A 5,627-nucleotide genomic window follows, 5' to 3' on the forward strand; every position below is an offset into this window, starting at 1 on the left:
TTTGCCACAGTTATCCAAGTAACGGTGGAGCGATCAAAGGAACCATAACTGATTTAATGAGCCGTTCGCAGTTTCACTGTACTGGCCATTCGTACTTAGACATGCATGGCTTAATCTTGAAAACAAGCATATGCTACTGGCAGGATCAACCAGAGTGCGTCTGCCGCCGGGGGGGCGCTGCTGGTGGCGGTGCGGCCCTGGTCCGGGACGAGGCTGTGGCTACAGCCGGGCCCGGGGGGCCGCGCGACACTCGTATACGTTCGGACGGGCTGACGAGCGGGTGTCGTGAAACGATGTTTCGCGCGGAGCCCTAGCACGCGTGGCGTCGGGCTCCGCGACGGTCGGACGTCTGGGTGTGGCTCGAGACGGAAGCTCGACCTCGGTTCGTCTTGGTTCTGCCGCCAAAAGGTTCACGCCGAGGCATGGTTTCGCAAGAGGGCCCCGCGAGTGCCAGCCGTGGATCCCGCCTCACTCGTAACTCGTATCGGATTCGTCCGGCCTCACTTTCGTTCGCACATCGGACAGTTATACGTGTGCTTTAGTAGCTTCCGTTCCCTCTTAGTGAGGCCGTCCGTACGTACCGCCCCAGCTCTTTCTGAGGCGGGTATCCACTCGGCTCGGGGGGGCCCAACGTTTGCCTAGTATCCTCGGCGCTGGAGCTTGACCCGCAAAGCCGGAGGAGCCGCACGCCCGAACACCGGCTTGCGCCGGCCGACGTGGGCCCTCCGAGGCGGGTCTCGTGTGCCAATCGCTCAGTTGGGGAACCGGCAGGCCCGTGGGCCGACGCCGGCTCACCCGGGGGTGAAGGGTGCTTCGATGGAGGCCCCCTGTCAGCCTCCGCGGAAGTCCGGCTTCAATACTTTAAAGTTTGAAAAACTTAGACATTTTTCGAGAACCGGAGCTTAGAGGGGTACATGCAAAAGCCAGGGCCGCGGGAAGCGCCCTAAATACTTCAATACTTTAAAATTTGAAAAACTTAGAAATTTTTCGAGAACCGGCATCTTCCCTCGGTAATTGCGAGATGCGAGGCCGCCCCTAGCCTCTGCTCTGTCGGACTCAATGGTCACGGGTGGCCGCTGATTAGCCCTGGTGCTCACCTCTCAAAATTGCGAGTCCCTAATATAATTCTGGCTGTCGGCTGGAGAAGGGGGTATAAAATCGGCACTTGAGGGAACGCCGGGCCCTCAAGTTCGGGGCCCTCTAGCGGATTTTTGAGGTACTGCACTCCCATTGGAAATGCATTGCCCATAGGAATACATGGGCGCTCCGTCCACTACAATGTAATTCCCTCACAATATCTGCCCCCGCGTGGCCGCGCGATGCTACTGCTGCCCCGTTGGGAATGAATGGGCCTTTCGGAGGCCATAAATACAGCGCCGCTGCATGGATTTTGGCGGTACTGCGGCTGTCGTTGAAAATACATGGACCCGTCTGAATGAATGGGCCTTTCGGATTCCATAAACCCAGCGCCGCTGCATGGATTTTGGCGGTACTGCGGCTGTCGCTGAAAATACATGGACCCGTCTGAATGAATGGGCCTTTCGGAGGCCATAAACTCAGCGCCGCTGCATGGATTTTGGCGGTACTGCGGCTGTCGCTGAAAATACATGGACCCGTCTGAATGAATGGACAAAATATAAATCAGACACTACAGAACACAAGCATAATCCAAGATTACAAAATCATCTCAGCCTTTAAAAGAAACAAAAACCTGAAAGACTACTTAGTAAAAAGTAAATTACCAGAAATCAACATAACACAAACGCAGGGCCCCACATTCTACAAACAAGCCACCACAGTTAGGAACACCGTCACCAACACAAACTACCTAATTAAACAAACAATCACACCTGCTACGGAAAACTGAAAATACATGGACCCGTCTGAATGTATGGGCCTTTCGGAGGCCATAAACTCAGCCAGCGCCGGGCCAGTGTTTGGGGTATTGTGCCCGCCACTAGTGGCTGAATACATAATAATAATAATAATAATAATAATTCCCTTGTATTGTCATTCTGTGTAACAATGTACACAGAACGAAATGTCGATTGCACTGGGCTAGTGTTGAGGGAACGTCGGGCCCTCAAGTTCGGTGGCTTGGAGCGGATTTTTGAGGTACTGCACTCCCATTGGAAATGCATGGGCGCTCCGTCCACTACCATGTAATTCCCTCACAATATCTGCCCCTGCGTGGCCGCGGGATGCTACTGCAGCCCCGTTGGTAATGAATGGGCCTTTCGGAGGCCATAAATACAGCGCCGCTGCATGGATTTTGGCGGTACTGCTGCTGTCGCTGAAAATACATGGACCCGTCTGAATGAATGGGCCTTTCGGAGGCCATAAACTCAGCGCCTCTGCATGGATTTTGGCGGTACTGCGGCTGTCGCTGAAAATACATGGACCCGTCTGAATGAATGGGCCTTTCGGAGGCCATAAATCCAGCGCCGCTGCATGGATTTTGGCGGTACTGCGGCTGTCGCTGAAAATACATGGACCCGTCTGAATGAATGGACAAAATATAAATCAGACACTACAGAACACAAGCATAATCCAAGATTACAAAATCATCTCAGCCTTTAAAAGAAACAAAAACCTGAAAGACTACTTAGTAAAAAGTAAATTACCAGAAATCAACATAACACAAACGCAGGGCCCCACATTCTACAAACAAGCCACCACAGTTAGGAACACCGTCACCAACACAAACTACCTAATTAAACAAACAATCACACCTGCTACGGAAAACTGAAAATACATGGACCCGTCTGAATGTATGGGCCTTTCGGAGGCCATAAACTCAGCGCCGGGCCGGTGTTTGGGGAATCGTGCCCGCCACTAGTGGCTGAATCCCGGGCTAGTGTTGGGGGACTTGTGCCCGCCAATAGTGGCTGAATCCCGGGCTAGTGTTGGGGGACTTGTGCACGCCAATAGTGGCTGAAATCCGCGCCGGTGTTTGGGGAAATGTGCGCGTATTATCGGGCCGGTGTTTGGGGAATTGCGCGCGTATTATCGGGCCGGTGTTTGGGGAATTGCGCGCGTATTATCGGGCCGGTGTTTGGGGAATTGTGCGCGTATTATCGGGCCGGTGTTTGGGGATATGCGCGCGTATTATCGGACCGGTGTTTGGGGAATTGTGCCCGCCACTAGTGGCTGAGAACTTGGCTAGTGTTTGGGGACTTGTGCCCGCCACTAGTGGCTGAAATCCGGGCCGGTGTTTGGGGAATTGTGCGCGTATTATCGGGCCGGTGTTTGGGGATATGCGCGCGTATTATCGGACCGGTGTTTGGGGAATCGTGCCCGCCACTAGTGGCTGAGAACTTGGCTAGTGTTGGGGGACTTGTGCCCGCCACTAGTGGCTGAAATCCGGGCCGGTGTTTGGGGAATTGTGCGCGTATTATCGGGCCGGTGTTTGGGGATATGCGCGCGTATTATCGGACCGGTGTTTGGGGAATCGTGCCCGCCACTAGTGGCTGAATCCCGGGCTAGTGTTGGGGGACTTGTGCCCGCCAATAGTGGCTGAAATCCGCGCCGGTGTTTGGGGAATTGTGCGCGTATTATCGGGCCGGTGTTTGGGGATATGCGCGCGTATTATCGGACCGGTGTTTGGGGAATTGTGCCCGCCACTAGTGGCTGAATCCCGGGCTAGTGTTGGGGGACTTGTGCCCGCCACTAGTGGCTGAAATCCGCGCCGGTGTTTGGGGAATTGTGCGCGTATTATCGGGCCGGTGTTTGGGGATATGCGCGCGTATTATCGGACCGGTGTTTGGGGAATTGTGCCCGCCACTAGTGGCTGAGAACTTGGCTAGTGTTGGGGGACTTGTGCCCGCCACTAGTGGCTGAAATCCGCGCCGGTGTTTGGGGAATTGTGCGCGTATTATCGGGCCGGTGTTTGGGGATATGCGCGCGTATTATCGGACCGGTGTTTGGGGAATCGTGCCCGCCACTAGTGGCTGAATCCCGGGCTAGTGTTGGGGGACTTGTGCCCGCCACTAGTGGCTGAAATCCGCGCCGGTGTTTGGGGAATTGTGCGCGTATTATCGGGCCGGTGTTTGGGGATATGCGCGCGTATTATCGGACCGGTGTTTGGGGAATTGTGCCCGCCACTAGTGGCTGAGAACTTGGCTAGTGTTGGGGGACTTGTGCCCGCCACTAGTGGCTGAAATCCGCGCCGGTGTTTGGGGAATTGTGCGCGTATTATCGGGCCGGTGTTTGGGGATATGCGCGCGTATTATCGGACCGGTGTTTGGGGAATCGTGCCCGCCACTAGTGGCTGAATCCCGGGCTAGTGTTGGGGGACTTGTGCCCGCCAATAGTGGCTGAAATCCGCGCCGGTGTTTGGGGAATTGTGCGCGTATTATCGGGCCGGTGTTTGGGGAATTGTGCCCGCCACTAGTGGCTGAGAACTTGGCTAGTGTTGGGGGACTTGTGCCCGCCACTAGTGGCTGAAATCCGCGCCGGTGTTTGGGGAATTGTGCGCGTATTATCGGGCCGGTGTTTGGGGATATGCGCGCGTATTATCGGACCGGTGTTTGGGGAATCGTGCCCGCCACTAGTGGCTGAATCCCGGGCTAGTGTTGGGGGACTTGTGCCCGCCAATAGTGGCTGAAATCCGCGCCGGTGTTTGGGGAATTGTGCGCGTATTATCGGGCCGGTGTTTGGGGATATGCGCGCGTATTATCGGACCGGTGTTTGGGGAATTGTGCCCGCCACTAGTGGCTGAGAACTTGGCTAGTGTTGGGGGACTTGTGCCCGCCACTAGTGGCTGAAATCCGCGCCGGTGTTTGGGGAATTGTGCGCGTATTATCGGGCCGGTGTTTGGGGATATGCGCGCGTATTATCGGACCGGTGTTTGGGGAATTGTGCCCGCCACTAGTGGCTGAATCCCGGGCTAGTGTTGGGGGACTTGTGCCCGCCACTAGTGGCTGAAATCCGCGCCGGTGTTTGGGGAATTGTGCGCGTATTATCGGGCCGGTGTTTGGGGATATGCGCGCGTATTATCGGACCGGTGTTTGGGGAATTGTGCCCGCCACTAGTGGCTGAGAACTTGGCTAGTGTTGGGGGACTTGTGCCCGCCACTAGTGGCTGAAATCCGCGCCGGTGTTTGGGGAATTGTGCGCGTATTATCGGGCCGGTGTTTGGGGATATGCGCGCGTATTATCGGACCGGTGTTTGGGGAATCGTGCCCGCCACTAGTGGCTGAATCCCGGGCTAGTGTTGGGGGACTTGTGCCCGCCAATAGTGGCTGAAATCCGCGCCGGTGTTTGGGGAATTGTGCGCGTATTATCGGGCCGGTGTTTGGGGAATTGTGCCCGCCACTAGTGGCTGAGAACTTGGCTAGTGTTGGGGGACTTGTGCCCGCCACTAGTGGCTGAAATCCGCGCCGGTGTTTGGGGAATTGTGCGCGTATTATCGGGCCGGTGTTTGGGGATATGCGCGCGTATTATCGGACCGGTGTTTGGGGAATCGTGCCCGCCACTAGTGGCTGAATCCCGGGCTAGTGTTGGGGGACTTGTGCCCGCCAATAGTGGCTGAAATCCGCGCCGGTGTTTGGGGAATTGTGCGCGTATTATCGGGCCGGTGTTTGGGGAATTGTGCCCGCCACTAGTGGCTGAGAACTTGGCTAGTGT

The 5,627-nt window shown here is 55.8% G+C and overlaps 1 non-coding gene across 1 annotated transcript in view; it reads right to left on the reverse strand.

Annotated features, from left to right (window-relative positions):
- The window catches only part of LOC148345140 (18S ribosomal RNA), a 1,987-nt gene extending 1,831 nt beyond the window's left edge, over positions 1–156 (reverse strand). Inside the window, exon 1 of the ribosomal RNA XR_015848809.1 lies at positions 1–156. This exon is cut by the window's left edge and continues 1,831 nt beyond it. This is a non-coding gene — a ribosomal RNA (18S ribosomal RNA).
- Between the last annotated feature and the right edge of the window lie 5,471 nt (positions 157–5,627).

Source organism: Urocampus carinirostris, unplaced genomic scaffold, assembly GCF_059441175.1.
Source record: "Urocampus carinirostris isolate Australia breed hairy pipefish unplaced genomic scaffold, RoL_Ucar_1.0 HiC_scaffold_91, whole genome shotgun sequence".
Classification (NCBI taxonomy): Eukaryota; Metazoa; Chordata; class Actinopteri; order Syngnathiformes; family Syngnathidae; genus Urocampus; species Urocampus carinirostris.